This window comes from Lithobates pipiens, unplaced genomic scaffold (genome assembly GCF_037356315.1).
Source record: "Lithobates pipiens isolate NorthernLeopardFrog02 unplaced genomic scaffold, aLitPip1_a1.2 Scaffold_3, whole genome shotgun sequence".
Taxonomy (NCBI): Eukaryota; Metazoa; Chordata; class Amphibia; order Anura; family Ranidae; genus Lithobates; species Lithobates pipiens.
The window spans coordinates 53,359,420-53,380,936 of record NW_027507790.1 but is presented as its reverse complement, the minus strand read 5'-3'; the positions used below and the strand labels follow the sequence as shown (position 1 = coordinate 53,380,936).

The following is a 21,517-nucleotide window of genomic DNA, read 5'->3' as shown; positions in this document are numbered from 1 at the left end:
ATGTGATGTGTTTTTTACTTTTTGAATTTGGCACTGTTCTCCGTCCCCGTGCATCGGAACGCTCGCAGGGAACAGAGCTTGGCACTGTAATAGATCTGGTGGAGGACGGCTCGCACACAGAGAACATTGCAGGATCCTGGGGACAAGGTAAGTAAACTCTTCCTGGATCCTGCAATGTGATCCCGAGTGTGGCTCGGGGTTACTGCTTTTGGTACTGAAAATCCACCCCGAGCCACACTCGGGAATACCATCAGAGAGGTTAAATGAGCTTTAGATTTTACTTTTACATTACAAAAATACAAACAGCAATAGCAATTTGTAGCAACAGGCTTCGGGTACAGTTCACCATACACTCATGCTTCCATGCATTTGTCCCCTCCTATTTCCCTCCACTAACACTCTGGTTTATGAAAGGTGGATGCATAAAAATATATATAGGAATATATGTATATAATATGTATCTAGTTCTATAATATTCTATTTTCAGTTGGAATAAGGCCTCATGCACACAGGACATTTTGCAAACTCTCCTAGTAGCCTTTCTTCCTGGCAGTAGTGTTTTGGCAGAAAAAAAACTTAAAGCTTGTAAAAGTGTCTAAAGCTTTTACAAGCTTAGGCGCGTTTACAGGCATCAAGAGCTTGGGCATTAGTTCATTTAATTGGGCAGAAAATTGATTTATTCTGGCCATTGACATTAACGCTCAAGTGCTAAACGTGCCTAATGTTTAGGTGCGTTTAGCAGCGTCAAGCATTTTTCCTGCCAGAACTCTGCTGCTCCTGGACGCACTGGCAGTCGTATATTTTATCCTACCTTTAAAAGCCCCTGCTTCTAAATGCTGCTAAAAGCATGTGTGCACGGGCACATAGGCTATCATGCAGGGGAGTTAAGAAGCAGGAAAAAAAAACGCTTGATGCCCCTAGAAGCAGCTGCAAAAATGTCCAGTGTGCATGAGGCCTAATTGCGGCCTCGGGTAGGATATCATTAATAATAGTGCAGAAGGTTTAAAAATCTGACATTGAGGAGTATAAATTGCTATATTTTATTTCCTGGTCTAAAAATAACAAACTTACCAACAATTTGGAGTAGGCAATTGATGTCTAGTTTTGCAAGATACTATGAAGTAGATTTCTGGGATATATGGAAGTTTAAAGTGGAAGTAAAATCATAGCTATAACAGTTAAAAAAACTGGATGTGCTCTAAATCAAACAAGTCAAACCATCCAATGTCGGGTGTCATAACTGATCACATGTGCAGCAACATGGCGGGTGAAGATTAAACAGAGGTCAAGATGGCAGCTTCCTTGGCTGAAAATTATAGGAGGGTTTACTTCCACTTTAAAGGGCAAAGATGTCACCAATCAAAGAATATATTTGTTGCCAATAAACTTCACCTTGGGGCAGGTCCAAAACGCATGGACGGCATTCACTGGTGTTGAAGTACATACAGTATATAATACAAAGGGGATTACAAATTTTTCTCAAATCTGGAAAGTTTATAGGGAGTGTAATTTAGTTGGTGGATGAATAAGGATTAGGAGTGAAGACTCTGTGTACTAAGTGCTCTTTTGTTGGTGAGGGTATGGCTCTGGACTATTTAGTTAAGGCCTTTTCAAAAGATCTAGAGGCCTGCATTTGTAAACGGCGGTATAAACCTGTTACTTGTTTTTTAGAAGACATAGAGAACAGTAGCTTCATGAGAGGGAACACTTGTATAATTAGCATTAATAATCAAAATTGTGCCTGGATAGCATGGTGAATTTTAAGGTACCTGTTGAAGTAACACATATGGCATCTTTGAACAGGGGACTAGTGTTGCAGCCATAGACCTTACATAGAATAATACTGCAATTCTTGTCAAGTTGATTGAAACTGGAAGAATTGTTACGTGTGTCATGGTAGTAGTTATATCTTAGCATGCTCTATTTTTTAGGTTTATGCCAATGTTTTATTTAGGAAATGTTATAAGTTTACCCCATTTGTTTGTTAGGTTTACATTAGTAAAAAAATATATATATACAATATTTTTGTTTATTTTCAGATATCTCCTGATTTGGTGATTCTGCTTCATCTTCTGACATAAAATGATACTGGGTAAGTAGATAAAATTCAAATGAATTATAGTAAATGTTTAACTGACCATACTGAACAAATTGATACACACGTACTCATGCCATTACTTTAAAATAATATGTGTACACTACACAATGTCACAAACACAACACAGAGACACCATTGTGGTTCATAAAGTAGTGCTTTCAGTGGGATTTTAAGAAATATTTTTCTTGGAGTAATCTGGCTAGGGATTTTGCTCCAGGATGAAATAGTTGCAGCAAAAATGTAATTTAAAATGAAATTGGATTTTTTTGTGAAATTGGAAAACTAAGTAGATGTTTATTTCAATGTTTTTCAGCCTGATTAAAATTGTAAACTTTACTCTGGATTTCTATATTGGAAATAAATTTACTACAGCTCATCTCTGTCACCTTCAATGTTAAGAAATACACTTTTGTGTGTGTGTGTGTGTGTGTGTGTGTATATATATATATATATATATATATATATATATACATTATTTCAGAAAAGTGAGTACACCCCTAACATTTTTGCAAATATTTTACTATATCTTTTCATTTGACAACACTGAAGAAATTACACTTTGTTACAATATAAAATAGAAGATGTACAGCTTGTATACAGTGTAAATTTGCTGTCCTCTCAAAATAACTCAACACACAGCCATTAATGTCTAAACCACTGGCAACAAAAGCGAGTACACACCTAAGTGAAAATGTCCAAATTGGGTCCAATTAACCATTTTCCCTCCCCGTTGTAGCCATTGCTCTACATAAATAATGGCCTAGGCTATAAGAAGATTGCCTAAAACTGAGCTGCAGCACGTTGGCCAAGACCATACAGCGGTTTTACAGGACGGGTTCCACAGGCTGACTCGCCATGGTCGACCAAAGAAGTTGAGTGAACGCACTCAGCATCATATCCAGAGGTTATCTTCCAGAAATAGACATATGAGTGCTGCCAGCATTGCTGCAGAAGTTGAAGGGGTGCAGGGTGAGCCTGTCAGTGCTCAGACCATATGCTGCACACTGCATTAAATTGGTCTACATGGCTGTCATCCCAGAAGGAAGCCTCTTCTAAAGATGATGCACAAGAAAGACCGCAAAAAGGTTGCAAAAGACAAGCAGACTATGAACATGGATTACTGGAACTATGTCCTGTGGTCGGATGAGACCAAGATAAACTTATTTGGTTCAGATGGGGTCAAACACGTGTGTGGCAGCAACTAGGTGAGGAGTACAAAGACAAGTGTGTCTTGCCTACAGTCAAGCATGGTGGTGGAAGTGTCATGGTCAGGGGCTGCATAAGTGCTGCCGGCACTGGGGAACTACAGTTCATTCAGGGAACCATGAATGCCAACATGCACTGTCACATACTGAAGCAGAGCATGATCCCCTGCCTTCGGAGATTGGGCCGCAGGGCAGTATTCCAACATAACGACCCCACACACACCTTCAAGACAACCACTGCCTTGCTAAAGAAGCTGAGGTTAAAGGTGATGGACTGGCCAAGAATGTCTCCAGAGCTAAACCCTATTGAGCATCTGTGGGGCATCCTCAAATGAAAGGTGGAGGAGCGCAAGGTCTCTAACATTCACCAGCTCCGTGATGTCATCATGGAGGTGTGGAAGAGGACTCCAGTGGCAACCTGTGAAGCTCTGGTAAACTCCATGCCCAAGAGGGTTAAAGCAGTGCTGGAAAATAATGGTGGCCACACAAAATATTGACACTTTTGGGTCCAATTTGGACATTTTCACTTAGGGGTGTACTCACTTTTGTTACAGGCGGTTTCACTATAATAGCTGTGTGTTGAGTTATTTTGAGGGGACAGAAAATTTACACTGTTATACCAGCTGTACACTCACTACATTACATTGTAGCAAAGTGTAATTTGTTCAGTGTTGTCACATGAAAAGATATAATAAAATATTTACAAAAATGTGAGGGGTGTACTCTTTTTTGTGAGATACTGTATATGTGTGTATATATATATACATATATATATATATATATATATATATATACAGTGCCTTGCAAAAGTATTCGGCCCCCTTGAACTTTTCAACCTTTTGCCACATTTCAGGCTTCAAACATAAAGATATAAAATGTAAATTTTTTGTGAAGAATCACCAACAAGTGGGACACAATTGTGAAGTGGAACGAAATCTATTGGATTTTTGAAACTTTTTTAACTAATAAAAAAATGTAAAGTGGGGCGTGCAAAATTATTCGGCCCCCTTGCGTTAATACTTTGTAGAGCCACCTTTTGCTGCGATTACAGCTGCAAGTCGCTTGGGGTATGTCTCTATCAGTTTTGCACATCGAGAGACTGAAATTCTTGCCCATTCTTCCTTGCAAAACAGCTCGAGCTCAGTGAGGTTGGATGGAGAGCGTTTGTGAACAGCAGTTTTCAGCTCTTTCCACAGATTCTCGACTGGATTCAGGTCTGGACTTTGACTTGGCCATTCTAACACCTGGATACGTTTATTTGTGAACCATTCCTTTGTAGATTTTGCTGTATGTTTGGGATCATTGTCTTGTTGGAAGATAAATCTCTGTCCCAGTTTCAGGTCTTTTGCAGACTCCAACAGGTTTTCATCCAGAATGGTCCTGTATTTGGCTGCATCCATCTTCCCCTCAATTTTAACCATCTTCCCTGTCCCTGCTGAAGAAAAGCAGGCCCAAACCATGATGCTGCCACCACCATGTTTGACAGTGGGGATGGTGTGTTGAGGGTGATGAGCTGTGTTGCTTTTACGCCAAACATATTGTTTTGCATTGTGGGCAAAAAGTTTGATTTTGGTTTCATCTGACCAGAGCACCTTCTTCCACATGTTTGGTGTGTCTCCCAGGTGGCTTGTGGCAAACTTTAGATGAGACTTTTTATGGATATCTTTGAGAAATGGCTTTCTTCTTGCCACTCTTCCATAAAGGCCAGATTTGTGCAGTGTATGACTGATTGTTGTCCTATGGACAGACTCTCCCACCTCAGCTGTAGTTCTCTGCAGTTCATCCAGAGTGATCATGGGCCTCTTGGCTGCATCTCTGATCAGTCTTCTCCTTGTCTGAGCTGAAAGTTTAGAGGGACGGCCAGGTCTTGGTAGATTTGCAGTGGTCTGATACTCCTTCCATTTCAAAATGATCGCTTGCACAGTGCTCCTTGGGATGTTTAAAGTTTGGGAAATCTTTTTGTATCCAAATCCGGCTTTAAACTTCTCCACAACAGTATTACGGACCTGCCTGGTATGTTCCTTGGTCTTCATGATGCTCTCTGTGCTTTCAACAGAACCCTGAGACTATCACAGAGCAGGTGCATTTATACAGAGACTTGATTACACACAGATGGATTCTATTTATCACCATCAGTCATTTAGGACAACATTGGATCATTCAGAGATCCTCGCTGAACTTCTGGAGTGAGTTTGCTGCACTGAAAGTAAAGGGGCCGAATAATTTTGCACGCACCACTTTTCAGTTTTTTATTTGCTAAAAAAGTTTAAAATATCCAATAGATTTCGTTCCACTTCACAATTGTGTCCCACTTGTTGGTGATTCTTCACAAAAAATTAAAATTTTATATCTTTATGTTTGAAGCCTGAAATGTGGCAAAAGGTTGAAAAGTTCAAGGGGGCCGAATACTTTCGCAAGGCACTGTATATATGTGTATATATATATATATGTGTATATATATATATATGTAGATATATATATATATATATATATATATATTACATTTTTTTGTTTTTGTTTTATATTCCAGAAAGAGAAACAACATACAGGGAATGCAATGAACTTTACTTTCCTGAAGAAAGCATAATAAATCTGGCCCTAAGTAGAATATGTTGGATCACTTTTTAGAACTTTGTTTGCTATGTTGCTGTGTAATATTATGTAACATGTTTTTTCTTGTGCTGCCTGTTTGTTCAAAGAGAAAAAAAAGGTTTGGGAAGAACTGAGCTACATAGAAGTTTGCCTTTTCTTTTAGGTGCATTTATAAACATGAAATGTGGGAGATCAAAGCAGTAATCTTTTGGCTCAATTTACATGATTTTCAAGCATAGCTTACTGTGTAAGAAGCCAAATCTTGGGAATGGACGGTAGTATATTTATTGAATGCAGTGTATTTTCCTTTTATTAGTGCAGCTGAGGACGTGCCCGGTCTATTAGAATCATCATGTAACCTTAGCATGCATATTAGCATCCGTTCTGGCATAATGTAGGATGAAAGGCAAGTGTTTGTATCTACATTGCAAGTGTTCTTGAGACCGGTTGCTGCTGTGCGCCTCTGAATCCCATGCTGATTTGGCTGAGATTCTGAATACAGAAGCCATCAAATGTGTCGGGAACTGAATGCATTAAACTTGGCATAGAATTGATGAGTTATGTAAAAATAATCCCTAGTGACATAAATGATATAGAAATGTGTGCTTGGACGATATCTTGCAACAAAAGTCTCCTTTGGTAAGAGTATTAATGCTGAATATCAACACATGTTGTTTTACATTTAGGGTGGGACTTTTCCAAAGTGTTCCCTGGAGTCGGCTGCCTTCCACAGGTTCACACATCGGTCAGAACGATAATTATTGCTTACATTAAAGGCTCTTTTTGATGTTATATTTAGACTTTCCCAAATATTGGAAGAAAGTGTTGTTTTTTTTGCTTGTTAATAACTGATCTGTGAGCCTTGTTGACAGCCACACCATTCTGTTCTCCCATCCTAGTTATATTCTAATGCAGAGGTCAGATAGTGTACCTCCAAAAGTCTGAGGTAACTGACAAGATTATGTCATAACTATGTCACCTGTTAAGGGCATCTGTGGATTTTTGTTTAAAGCTCTTTTTTTACTTTGTTTTAGGTAGAAAGTGAGGAGATTTGCCTTCACTTCCTGTCCCTGTGACACTAGGACAGGTAATAGGGGGCAGTAGTTGTCACTGGGAAAAGAAGGCACAGTCAAAAAATGCAGCATTGCTAGCTGTTCCAGCCCTTTTCCATGTTTTTTCTATTCTTGTTGGAAATATTTCCATAATTTCCTGGCTCTGACAGAAAATGAGAGGAAATCTCAGTAGAAACAGAAACAGACATAAAACCCGACAGCGGCTCTAACACTTTTCCTCTCTATTCATCCAACCTCAGTAGAAATTTAGCGATACTTTATTTACTTATTAATTTTTTCTGTTAAAAACTTACCAACCCTATAAAACTGCTTTTTCCACAAATAAGTCCTTGCTTCAGTGGAGTTTATAAGCTAGAGTCCTTGCAGTCAGATACATTAGGCCATGTTTAGGTAAAAGTCAATTAAACTACCTTATATTTTGAGAAACGCACCAATACAGTACAACCACTGGCATATACTGTATATTGGTGCTACATACCTCAATACTATGACACTGGCCATACATTAGGAAATCTCCAGTCAGCTTTCAAAAACAATTGTCTTTGGCTTCCAGGGACCATATTGTAGGCTATAGGTTGGAAATTGATTGAACCCTCAGTTACACTAGTAAAGACATTTTCAATCAATTTCCAGAGTCTAGTTTTGTGGTTGAAGGATGACAGCAAGTTGCCAAGTGAATGTTTAGCAATGCAGTTTGTTAGCTATTGAGAATGGTTTGTGCAATGGGTTTACTGCAGATTTTTGCAATTGTGAGTCCTAATGCATATAGCTTTTATAAAATGTTCATTGTTTTAAATGTGTGATAGGGCATCATAAGTGATTCCTATAACACGTGATAGAACACTATTGTTCAAATTTTGTCTGTTTCTGTCCTGGAGAAATTGCTGTTTGTTTCATTGTGTCCTTTCTCAAACTAATCTCTGAATGGAAGAGTGAGGCCGCGTACACACGGGCGGATTGTCTGTCCAACTTAGTCCGCTGAACCGTGTTTCAGCGGACAATCCGCTTGTGTGTGGGCTTCAGCGGACTTTTTCAGCGGACTGTCTGACGAACAAAGTCTTACGGAATTTCCGAAATTTTGTCTGTTCAAACTTGGTTTTGTCCGTCCAAACTTGGTTTCAGTGGACAGTCCGCTCGTGTGTAGGCAAGTTGGACGAACTAAGTATGGCACATGCTCAGAAAGGATTTACACGGCCGAAGGTTGCATTGCAATGTATAGGATGTCGTTTTTCTAGTCCCGTCGTACGTGCTGTACACGTCATCGCGCACGCTTTCAGCGGACTGTCTGCTCATCGTGTGTGGTCAAGTCCGTTCATGCAAATTTTGAACGGACTGTCTGTCGGATTGTCTGACGAACTTAGTTGGGCAGACAATCCGCCCGTGTGTACGCGGCCTCAGCCACTTAGTTTATTTATTCTTGTAGAAATAGATGAGCCTTAAGCTGGCCAAGCATAGGTCTTTTTTTTCCCATTCAACCAGCGGGTTGAACAAAGTCAGATCCAAAGAGGAACTGTCCTCTACTCTGTACTGTATCTGAGGTCTGATAGGGTAACAAGCTGATGCTGTTGTGAAAATGCCAATTCAGCAGAGACAAAAGTAAACTGGTGACAGCGTGGAATATGGGACATCTTGTAGGAGCTGTGCAGCATGTGCCCTGGGTTCCTTGCACTAGCAATGCCCATGCCTCCTATCTCAGCCTGTCTCCGTTTTTTGCTAGTGTCCTGAGAGAAGCAGACATCTTCTCTCCTCTGAGAGAAGAAAAAGTTTTTTCCTAAAAATTAGATCAAGATTCTTTTTCATGTAGAAGAACCTTACAATCAAATTTGCCTTCATCTGAGGCATGAACATCCACCTGGCAAAACCTAATACTAATGTGAACAAAAGGTAGTGTCAGCCTTGGAAATCTGAGAAAAGTATACCTTATGCTGTAAAACTCAAGATCCACTAACTGAGCTGATGGAGTGCACTTCGATGGGGTAACGAGGAACCCTCCCCGTAAAATCATAGGAGTGATAGTAACAGAATGTTTTTCATACTTACTGGAATGGGCTATGTTGGAGGGTCTGCTATAGCACTGTTTCCAAAGCTTGTCCAAGTGAATACCTGGTCACAATATGAACATTTAAGTATCTACATTTTTTTAAAGCAGACCTTTACCATCCTACCCTACTTTATGTAATTGTACTCTTCCTTTTATTTATCTATTGGTTTTTGTACCTTTCTCAGGGAACATATCCCTGCACTTGCTCTATTCTCCCCTAGGTGAAAATTAAATTTGCAGCATCCTCTGATGGTGGTTCATGCACCACCCCTGTTATTAGGTGTCTGGCTGTCACTTACAGGCTTTTACAGCAGGCCCTCTGATGGGGTGTTGCAGCGCATGTGTGTCATGCAAGTCATCAAGCCACCTGCAAGAACCTGGAAATGATGGTCAGCCTCCTGAGGACATCACCAAAGAAGATGCTAGCTTAATGTATTACCGTATAGAACACTGTTCGATATGATGAGAGGGAAACATGGAAGTAAGTGAAGTTCCTCTTTAAGAAGTTGTAAATGAGCTTTAAAATAAGCCTACAATGGTCTCTGTAGATGCAAGCACTGTGGTCCAGTTCATCCTCAATCCAGAAGCACTGACCGCTTTCAAATCATTCCCACAGCAGCTTACCTTACATTTGCACTCATGTCTGCATTGGTTGCTTCTTGGTGAGTCTTAAAGCAGTAAATACCCCAAAACCAGAAATATAATACATTGCAGCTTACCAGTTATTAGATTTGGTGGCCGCATTCATTTTTAGTTTGTTTTTTCTTTTTAGGCTTTCCTTTTTCCCCCTGGCGATCTGTCCAGAAACACACTGTACTAGAGTGCCCCCACTCTGGATGAATGAACATAGGGGCACCTTTGGACAGCAACATTATCAGTCTTGGTGGAAGGGAGTGTTAGATGTGCTAGCAGATTTAGATACATTAACAGATTAAAGCCACACTCCACCTAATACTAAACAGTTACAGCAACAGTTTTTTTCCTGTTTAGGATAAAGGTTTTACATAAAAGCTGACCATTGTAAGCACCCTTGTCAGTGGTAAATGGTTTGTCTCATCCCTGTAACTGCTACATCTACAAGACAGTTTGTTCTTTTGAAAAGCAACATATTTACTGAATGAATCATCAGCAGGTGAAAATAAAAGTAAGAAAGCCTAAAAAAAAGCAAATGCAGCAATCACATCTAAGAATTGGCTAGCTGCAATATAATAAATACTTGCTTTTGGGTTTAATACTGCTTTAGGGTGGGTTCCCTGATGGTGACAACAGTGGACCAAGGCTGTGTAATGTCTCTTAAAACAGCCATTTGTAGTTTCTATCAAATGCTTGTGTGAAAGGGTGACAATTCCTGATCACAATTAAAAGACAGGGAAACAATGTTGTCACCCTGTAACAGGATGTGACTGAACCAGGGACCTTAATGTCAGGATTACCAGTTATTTTTATGAAAGCAGCAGATATAACAAATTCATATCATACTGAATGAAAGGAGTACTAAAGTCATATTCTTTACCTTAAATATTAATAAAGAGCATTTAGTATTTTTCGCTCTTCATAACAGCCGGGGGGTGATACATCAGTTTCGCATTGATTGCAAAATGACGTGGTTGTTAACCCACTTATATCACTTTACATAATCCTGCTGATTCCCTAATGACAGTTGCTCCTGCGTTTTATGAAAAAAATGCCTCCTTTACCTGATTTCAGAGTGGTTCCTTGCAATCATGTCACCGGTCATCTCTCTCCTCTGCCCGGCTGACAGATACAGTGGGCAGGGCCGATATTCCTGGGATGAGGAGAGGAGAGAGAAAGCTGATCATGGGGAGCTGCTCTGAAACCTGGTAAAGGAGGCTTTTTTTAATAAAACACAGAGACAGAAGTAGCTGGCATTAGGGAACCAGCAGTATTATATACATTTTAAACAGTTATGAGAGCATGAGGAGCAGAGCGGGCTGGTACTGACACAGGGGCAGACAGGCAGGGAGGGGAGGGGGTGGCGGACACAGGAGCATAGAAGAAAGAGCTGATGATGGATTCACATAAACTGACCACTGTGTCAGGGCTCAGCAGCCATAATAAACGTTTACAAAGGGGAGGGAAGAACCAGGCAGGATCAGCCAGGTATTACAGGTGATACAGGGGGCCCTTTTAACCTCAATGTAAAGCTGTCTTCCTCCCACTCAGCACTACTGTAAAGGGGGCCATTCACTCACTGACCACCAATGAAAGAGGGTTCTTCTTTCACTAACTGCCAATATAAGATTTTTACACTATTTTGGGACCATTGTCATTTATACAGTGATCAGTGCTATAAAAATGCACTGATTACTGTGTAAATGACACTGGCAGGGAATGGGTTAGACACTAGGGGGCAATCAAGGGATTTAGTGTGTCCTAGGGAGGTGTTCTAACTGTAGGGGGGATGGTCTATCACTAACATGACAGCGATTACTGCTCCCGATGAAAGGCGATGTTGCTAGGCAGAAAAGGGGAAATGCCTTGTTTACAAAAGCATCTCCTGTTCTGCCTCTCCTCATCGCAAGCAGCCGGCGAACATCGAGTTCCCGGGACCCACGGGCACACACACCCCCGATAGGCGGCAAATTCAAAGGGATGTACAGGTACGCCCATTTGCCTGCCTGTGCCATTCTGCGGATGTACATCTGTGTACGGCAGTTGACAAGCAGTTAATATTAATTGAGTTGAATCTTGATATAGTGTGGGTAAGACCACATAGGGTCCCGACAGGCTTTCCAACACATACACAGATATTAGGGGCAATTTATAGACAGGGTCTAATTAACCTACCAGCATGTCTTTGGAGTGTGGGATGAAACACACACAGGCACAGGGAGAATATGCAAACTCCAGGCAGATGGTGTCATGGTTGGCGATTTGAACCAGCAACCCTACTGCTGCTAGGTGAGAGTGCTAACCACTACACCACTGTAGTGTACCGTGAGCTGCTGATATGCGTAATAATTATTGGCAGGGGTTCTCTGAGACCTGAAAGTAATTTGAAGGGTTCATGCGTGTTAAAAGGGTTGGGAAAGTCTGCTCCAGAGAATCTTCGCTCCAGTTATTACACACTTCTAGGAGACTACAATTCCCCTGGAGTGTCTTTACTTCAGCTGGGAGAACTGTTTATCTGTATGGTGTACCATTGATCCTGTGAAGGTGAGGGAAGACCTGGTCAATACTTTGTAATTAACAGTGTTTTATGCTTGCTGAATTCTGGCAGGTCGGCAGGGAGCTGAGTTGGTTTCTTTGATAGTGCTGCCTTCTGCTAAAATCCTGCGGCTCTAGGCTTATTTTCTGTTATCTTACAGCTGTTAATTGTGACAGAGAGGTAACGTGACCAGCTGTTACCAATTCTACATTAGATTCACACACAGGAGGAGTAGTAACTCACTACTGACAACTGCTGCCCATGGGTCATTGATTCAAAAGTGACATGACACAGGTAGTTTATTTAATAGTTACAAGGGAAACTACAGGACATTAACAAGCTACGTTAGGAGAATAGGAATGCACAGAATGTTATGCAGCAACTTTTCTTATTTTCTGCTTCCAAACCTAAGAGCTGCATTACATGTCCTCATTCTAAGGGCTAGGTCCTAAGTGCTATAAGCAAGCACAGTAGGCTTACGTCTTTAGGCAGCAAAGGTAAAGAGGGTGCTTATCCCCGTACAGTTATCGATCACATATTTTACTTGCCATCATCATTAGAAATACAGGCATTTCATATAAGACCAAGGGTAGGCAACCTTTTGAGCATAGTGTGCCGAAAAATGTTTTAAAAAGAGTAAAGCCCCATACACACTATCAGTTTTTCTGCTGAGTTTTTCATTCAGGTTTACAAAAACCATGTAGTGCAAGGGCCTGATGATTGCATACACCAGCCTTTTTCAACCTTTTCAATAGTTCTCTGGACTAGAGAGACCCCTGCTAAAGATTAGAACTCTACAACTCATGATACAATAGTGTGATGGTCAGTGGGAAGAATGATCCTTACACTTGTGGTCATTGGGAAGAATTGCCTCCTTACAAATAGCTAAAAAGATCAATGATGTCAGTGGGAACTTATATGAGAGGCAGAAATTGCCCAATGCTGAAGGAACCCCTAGAAACCTCTGGAGGAACCCTAGGGTTCCACGGAAACCTGGTTGGGAATCACTGGCATACACATTGAAACTCCTAAAGTTTGACCTCATATTATATGGTTTTGGTAAATCTGAAGGAAAAACTGATAGTGTGTATGGGGCTTTACAGCTACATAAAAATTTAAATTTCACACTCTCAATCATGGAAAGGAATTTTTAAAAAGTAAATGCTGTCAACAACATGAATAATAGTAAGAAATAAACACTGAGATCTCTAAGATCATTGCTAAGTGGTAAAGTAAATAGTAACTTACCTTTGTTCGCATGTGTTGCAAGGTAAGTATGGCAATCTTGAAACAAATATGCCAGTTGGCTAATTCAGTTCCGTTATACAGTTGGAAATAACGTGTGAGGTGATAGTGGGCAACCTAATAAAGTTCTCTCAGGTCAGGCCCAATTCCTGCATCTTCATACTTCAGATCCATCCCAATTCCTGCACCTTCACACTTCAGATCCGTCCCAATTCTTGCACTTTTACACCTCAGATTTGCCCCAATTCCTGTACCTTCACACCTCAGATCACCCCAAATCCTTGCACCATCGCACCTCTGATCAACCTTATTTCTGCATCTTCACACCTCAGATCACCCCAATTCCTCCACCATCCCACCTCAGGTGAGGCCCAATTTCTGCACCTTCTCATGTCAGATCAGTTACAATTCCTGTATCATCAGATTTCAGTTCAGGTCCAATTCCTGCACCTTCACACCTCTGATCAGCCCCAGTTCCTTCACCATCACATCTCAGATGAGGCCTCAGACGAGGCCCAATTCTGCACCTTCAGATCTCAAATAAGCCCAATTCCTGCACCTTCACACCTAAGAAAACTCAATTTCCTGTTTCTTCACACCGCAGAACAGTCCCAATTCCTGCACCATAAGAACTCAGATCCCCTCAATTCTTGCACCTTTACACCTCAGATCAGTCCCAATTCCTGCATAATTCGACCTCAGGTCAGTCCCAATTCCTGTACCTTCACACCTCAGGCCAGCCCCGATTCCTGTAACTTCACAACTCATATCATCTAATTCCTGCAACTTCACAGCTCAGATAAGGCCCAATTTCTGCACCATCAGACCTCTGATCAGCTCCAGTATCACCACCTTCACATCTCAGATCACTCCAATTCTTGCACCTTCACACCTCAGGCCAGCCCCAATTGCTGCAACTTCACACCTCAGATGAGGCCCGATTTCTGCATCATCAGACCTCAGGTCTCCATTACTGTACTTTCACACCTTAGGCCAGCCCCAATTCCTACATCATCAAATCTCAGGTCAGTCTCAATTCCTGTACCATTCACACCTCAGGCCAGCTCCAAATCCTGCAACTTCACAACTCATATTGCCCCAATTCCTGCAACTTCACACCTCAGATTAGGTCCAGTTTCTGCACCATCAGACCTCAGGTCAACCTAACTCCTGCACTTTTACACCTCAAATCAACCCAATTCCTGCAACTTCACACCTCAGATCACCCTAAATTCCTGCACCTTCACATCTCAGGTCAGCCTCAATTCCTGCACATTCACACCTCAAATCAACCCAATTTGTGCACCTTCACACCTCAGGTCAGTGACAATTCTTGCACCCCCCCCCCCCCCCAGGTCACCCCAATTTCCTGCACTTTCATGCTTCAGATCAACCCATAGCCTGCATCTTCTCACCTCAGATCAACCCAATTCCTGCACCTTCACAACATAGGCCAGCCCCAATTCCTGCACCTTCACACCTCACATCAACCCGATACCTGCAACCCCCCCCCCCCCCCCCCCCAGGTCACCCCAATTTCTGCACCTTCAGATCTCAAATAAGCCCCAATTTTTTCACCTTCACAACTCAGATCATTTTCATTTCCTGAACCTTCACATCTCAGGTCAGTACGATTTCCTGCACATTCACACCTCAGATCACCCTAATTCCTGAAACTTCACAACTCAGATCACCCCAATTTCTGCACCTTCAGCTCTCAAATAAGCACCAATTCCTGCACCTTCATACTTCAGGTCAGCCCAAATTCCTGCACCTTCACACTTCTAATCAGTCCCAATTCCTGCACCTTTAAATTAGTAGTTCCTAAAAGCTAGTTAAATATCAGTCCAAAATGAGAGTAGAAGCCTGGGGAACTCAACACCAGGGCCACATCTAGCCTGTGTGATGTGGGAGTGCAGTAAAAAAATTTCAGGGGGAAGAGAACAGGATGTCATTAAGGCAGAGGATAGTATCAGCAATTTGCAGGGTAGTGTACATAGCCATTAGTTTGTAGGATATTTTGTCGGGGTCAGCAGGGCAAAGGGTGGAAGGTCAGAAGGACTGTGTACAGGGGTCAGCAAGGCATAGGACAGGGGTCAACAGGGTGGTGGACAGGGGCCAGCAGAGCATAAGACAGGAGTCAACAGGGTGGACGACAGGGGCTAGCAGGGCAGTGTACAGGGGCCAGCAGGGTGGGGGACAAGGACCAGAAGGGCAGTGTTCAGGGGCCAGCAGGGCAGAGTAAAGGGGTCGGCAGGGTAGTGTACAGGATTCAACAGTGCAGAGGGCAGGGGCCAGCAGGGTGGAGAACAGGGGTCAACAAGGCAGTGTACAGGGGTCAGCAAGGCAGTGTACACAGGTCAACAGGGCAGTGTACAGGGGCCAGCAGGGCAGAGGACATGGAGTCAGGGGTGCAGTGTACATGGGTCAGTAGTACAGTGTACAAGCCTGGAAAATGATGGGGTCAGCAGAACAGTGGGCAGGGGTTAGCAGTGCAGATGATGGGGTCACTGCTGATAGGGCACTCAGGATAGGGGTCAGCAGGGTGCTGGGCAGGGGCCAGCAGAGCATAGGACAGGGGTTAACAGTGTGGGGGACAGGAGTCAGCAGGAAGTGTACAGGGGCTAGCAGGTCAGTGTACATGGGTCAGCAGGGCAGAGGACAATGGGCCAGTAGTGCAATGTACATGGGTCAGTAGTGCAGTGTATAGGGTTTAGCCTGACAACTGATGCAGATAATGGGGTCATTGCTGGCAGGGCACTCAGCAGAGCGTCTGTTCTCAGCATAAAACAGGGGTCAGCAGAGTGGTGAACAGAGGCCAGCAGAGCATAGGACGGGATAAACAGGGTGAGCAGGGGTCAACAGGGCAGTTTACAGGGGTCAGCAGGACAGTGTACAGGGGTCAGCAGGGCAGAGGACAGGGGCCAGCAGGGCAGAGGACAGGGGCCAGCAGGGCAGAGTTCAGGGGCCAGCAGGGCAGAGTTCAGGGGCCAGCAGGATGGAGGACAGGGGTCAGCAAGGTAGTGTACAGGGGTCAGCAGTGCAGAGGACAGGGACCAGCAGGCCAGGGGACATGTGCTGTGCGGGGACCAGGAGCACCAACCTCGATCCAGCCATGCAAGTGAGGTGGGCGGAATTCGAGGCGGGCGGAAACTGAGGTAAAAAGAAACAGCCCTGCTCTCTTGTGTGTACTGAGCCACAGCAGCAGTCACTGCTGGCTGGCTTTCTTGATATGTTGGTGATGTAGGTCGCAGGTTTTCTTCACGTACCATTATGAATGCGGCGGCGGGCCATCTCTGGCACGCGTGTTGGGGGTTGCCACCCCCTGTATAAGACTGTCTACACAGTCACAATATTTTGAGCTGGGTGAAGTCCAGCAAAACTGTGTTATAGAGATGATTCTAGCATATAACACAGTGTTATTAATGGATGGTTGTAAATGAATTTTAGTTTGTCCTTGAACATTTAAATCCATTTAAAATATTGAGGATAAAATTAAACTCCCTTCTCACCCTGTGTAATAATTGCCTGGTCATTGCTCCCTTTTACTTACAGTACCTAAAGCCATGGTTGCATGATGCTCCATTACCAAGTTTTATATCCTTTGTTTACATCTGATGGGGTTCTTCTTTGGGTTTCCATGCCACTGCCAGGGGCATGGATGTTCTTTTAAGATCCTGAAGCATGAGGGGGACTCCAGTGGACCAGTGTTCTTGGGTACATTTGTAGCGCTTGGTTAGTGATCCAAGAAGCATGAGGGGACTTTAGGGGGCCAATGTTCTTGGGTAAATTTGTAGCACTGGGTTAGTGGGCCCCAACAGCTGAAATAGATATCAGTAACAGTGGACTAAGGTAGTTATATTTTGCTTCCTCTAGTAAGAAAAATACAAATTCTTGTAGTATGAGTTAAAGGATTGTGGAAGGGAGTTCATATTTTGCCCAGAGAAGGGCTTTAAAAATGCACAGCAGGAAAATGATAGGAAGCTGAGAGGAGAGCCATATCCCATCCCCAAATGGGTATGCAGTAACAGTATTACAAAAACAGAATAGAGATGGGTGCACATGCATAGTTTTTTTTTTCATTCAACCAGCAGCTTGAATGAATAAACTGACAGATCCCTGCATCAACACAATGATGTGTGATGCAGGGATCTCTCCCATTAAGCTATTGCATTCTGATAGGAGGACTCACCTGCTGCCAGTATACACTAATCAGTGCTTGCAGCCTTTGGCTGAGAGTGATAATTCAATGCTGGTTTTCCAGCAAGACCATTTAACAGAAGCCAGTCATTAGACCAGCTTCTGTTGAACAAAGAAAGCTACACACATACTGAAAGTCAGACAGTTCCTGCTGAATCGGCCAACTTTCGGTATGTGTGTACACGGTTTAAGCCCTCATATAAGTGCAAGTGGGATTTATTTATCCTCCAGCATACCTAGCCAGCATTACTACAGCTAATAACAAATCTATTTAACATTTATCTGTGTAAAAAAAAATTGTAATTTACCTGTGCAACAGCTTTGATTCACAGAAAGCCCTCCTCAGCAAAACATAGTCACCCTTCTTTGCCTCTTCCACTGCTCTTTTCAGCCAACAGGATTGATGGAGGAGCAGGTGTTTCATTCCCATTCCTCTCATGGGTCAGCAATGGTGCTTGGTGGTTGTCCCATCACTGAGAGTCATCAACTCTGTGTAAAGCACCTTGGAACTTAAAGGGAAAGTAAACCCATCCATAACACAGTTTAATTTTCGGCACGTGCTGGAAATATAACACTCCCATTGGTTGTTCTCTCAACCAAACTGTCAAACCATCCAATGGCTGGTGTCTAAACTGATCACATGTGCAGCATCATGGCAGTTGTAAACAGAGGCAAAGATAGCAGCTTCTTTGGCTGAAAACGATAGGGGGGTTTATCTACACTTTAAACAGGGCTTTCTTTTCTTGCTCCCAGCAGCTAAATGAAGTGGTGATGGAGGAAAGGTGAGTATATGCTGCCTCTGAATGGGAAAAGCAAAGGTTTCCTTTAAGGAAATGAATGTCATAAGGGGCCAACACTCACACACTGCACTGTATATTTGGAAAAGCAGTGTTTTCACCCCAGGACAAGACGTTTTCTAGGAATACAGAACATCTCTCCTTCTCCTGACCTCCATAATATCTGGGGGATGTTCTGTAGTTATAAGTAGTAAACTGGGCATAGCTGAAAACACTGATTGAGATAACTTTAAGAGCATATAAATTTACAAGCTTAAATGATTTTTGACAGGATCAGTAGATCATTTTTGTTGCACTTATTGAGCAGATATAACAAAACATATTCTATATATTTAACAGATATAAAGTGTAGGAAAAAAGAGGTTTACGTATAATTTAGGTAACTGAAGACTTTTTCCCTTCTCTGCAGTATACACCCCTTTTGTTTGCACCCCACTCCTCTGTTCAGCTGCTGTACTTCTGGATATGGAGAAACGTGTGACCCTGGACTCTTCCTCTTATGTGACTGCACTGTTGCTTGATGATTGGCCCAGGAGTAGCACACGGGAAGAGAGTCCTCAGTTCGGTGTGAGTTCTAACTGGAGCAGCTTGGAGCATACACAGACATAAGACTTACTTGCTTCCCTCCCACAGGGTGAATAGAGCTGTTGTAGTATGAAGTAAAGGTATATGGGGCAGGAGGCAGGGGGCAACAAAGCAACCCTGTTTTATTTGCTCTGCATAGGAAAGCATACGTTTACTTAAAAAAAAAAAAAGAGCATACTGTAAATGTATGGTACTAAAACTTTCTTTCTACCAGCTGAGATCTGTTCAGGGTCTGAATATGCTCTAGACTTTCCCTAATAGACTGCAATAAATGATCTTCCCTAGAAGAGGAAGTTTGTGTATGGCCTCCCTCCCATGTTAGGCGCTTTGCCTTGTTGGTCCTGCATATTATGTTCCTGCCATATGTGCAGAACTATCTATTGGCTAAATAGGATAAGCTGGCCACTCATGTTGGCAGAAGAGAAAAACAGATTTTTATGTGTTTTTTAGTTTGATTCAAACCTGTTATCATTGATGTGCAGAGAAGGAGGGAAAGCTTTTTTATTCATTTGTGTGTTAAATCATATTCAGAAATGTTTATCATACACGTAACAAGTTTCTGTCAATTTTAACCTCTTAAAAAAGCTTTTGAGCGCACAACTTGCAAAGATCAAGGTAACCAAATGGTACCACAAGCAAAATATACATTTTTATCTATATAGCAGGGTTTTCTGCAGTTTTCTTTTATGTAAACGAATCTAATTTGAATCCAATGCTGCCTAGCAATCCTTTTGTTGGGAGTCACCTTGTTTACAACATGGTAAGAGGTTTTGCAAATGAGGTGACTATCAACAAGAGGTTTGCACTTCCAAGTGTTTCCTGTCACTAGAATGCAGTCTTAAAGCGGAATTAAATCTGCCTATCCTTTATAGCATGGGTCTTCAAACTATGGCCCTCCAGTTGTTCAGGAACTACAATTCCCATCATGCCTAGTCATGTCTGTGAATGTCAGAGTTTTACAATGCCTCATGGGATGTGTCGTTTTGCAACAGCTGGAGGGCCGTAGTTTGAGGATCCCTGCTTTACAGCATAGTCTCTGTTTGATCTGCAGTTGCCATGGTGCTGCACATGTGATCAGCTATCACATCAGTCATTTGATGGCATAATAGTTCAGTTAAAAGCTAACATAAACACATTAGTAACTGTATAAGTTATCATTTACAGCATGGCTTGAATTTAACTGTTTTAGGAAACAATGAAATTGGTCTGTTTCTTACATTTTTTTCCAGACTATGTTTCAGTCAATTAAGTTTCTTTGTTAGGCTGCTGAACTGGGATTTATTATGCAGCTGTCCGGATCAGCTGATCCTTGGCACCACCTTGGAGGCCATACCTAGATGCTGCTTTTCCCGGACACTTGTGTTGCAGTTTGTTAGCTGCAGATCGCTTTACAGGTCCAGTCCATGACACAGCCTTTGGTGGGATCTTGATCCCTGAAGACTCCCTAGGGAGTATGCCCAGTATGCTGCAGTGGGGGCAAAGAATGCATATGGCATGTTCACTGGGTTCTCCATTCAGTACTCTCCAGTGCTTAGTTACTGTGCTAGTTAGCTGCTAAACACCCTTCAGGCTTATTATTGTGGTAAGTCTGGGGCTTATCCCATTATATGCATGGCACAGTATCACTATACCCTGAAAGGGTTAATGCATTGAGGAATTTAGGGATGTATCATGTGAGCACTTCTAATGCTTTTTCCCACTTTCCTGCATGAGGCTGTGTCATGCCATTGCTCTACTTGCAAGGGTCACTGATTTTCCTTGATGTGTCCTTGCTGCAGCCTAACAGTGGCACAGTCACCTACGGGCTATATGACCTTTTCTGTCACCACAGTGTATTGTGAGTAGCCCCGGTGCTTTTGCTGTGCATACATTGCCTAAATTGTACTCCAGTATGTCGGATTCTAAGCACAAAGAGAGCGATCATGTGGGCTTCTACAGCTTAATATCCTCTAACAGCTCTGAGGCAAACTGCAGTATTCCTGATCTCTTACTGAGGAAACAGTCGGCACAAGTCCTGACAGATAATGTCACTCAAAGTGTTGAGACTGTACAAAGGTTCATTTAGATACTAAACCTTCAAAAACCAACACTGGTAACGAATTGTCACTTGGAATACCTGGGTCTGATCCTAGATACAGTTCAGTCCAGTATTTTGCTTCTGAAAGAGAAGTGAGAACTCCTCCTTTTTCATTCACAGACCTGGACTCAGCAGTCCAGGAATCGTCCAACTCTCCCTTTCGTCTTGAAAGTTCTGGGTCTAATGGTTGCCTCCTTCAAGGCATTCCCACTTGCCCAATCCTACTTCAGAATGCTGCAACAAAACATCCTGGCTGCATGGGACAGGATAGTATAGTCAGTGGCCTGTATGTTTGATACCGAGGTCCAGATTGTCTCTGGCTTAGTGACTCACCAATCTGGCCCTGGAGCTGGGCACATTTTTTCTTCCACTATCATGGAAGGTTCTCACATTGGATACCAACTTTACAGGCTGGGTGGCATCTTGGACACCCTC

General features: G+C 42.5%; 1 protein-coding gene across 5 annotated transcripts in view; it reads left to right on the top strand.

Moving 5' to 3' along the window:
* Positions 1–21,517, top strand: part of ARVCF (ARVCF delta catenin family member) — a 1,038,475-nt gene that overhangs the window by 434,184 nt on the left and 582,774 nt on the right. For all 5 annotated transcript variants that reach the window (XM_077461693.1, XM_077461692.1, XM_077461694.1 and 2 more), the window contains exon 3: positions 2,040–2,092. The gene's annotated coding sequence lies outside the window, so the exon portion shown is untranslated. The remainder of the gene's footprint in view (positions 1–2,039; positions 2,093–21,517) is intronic.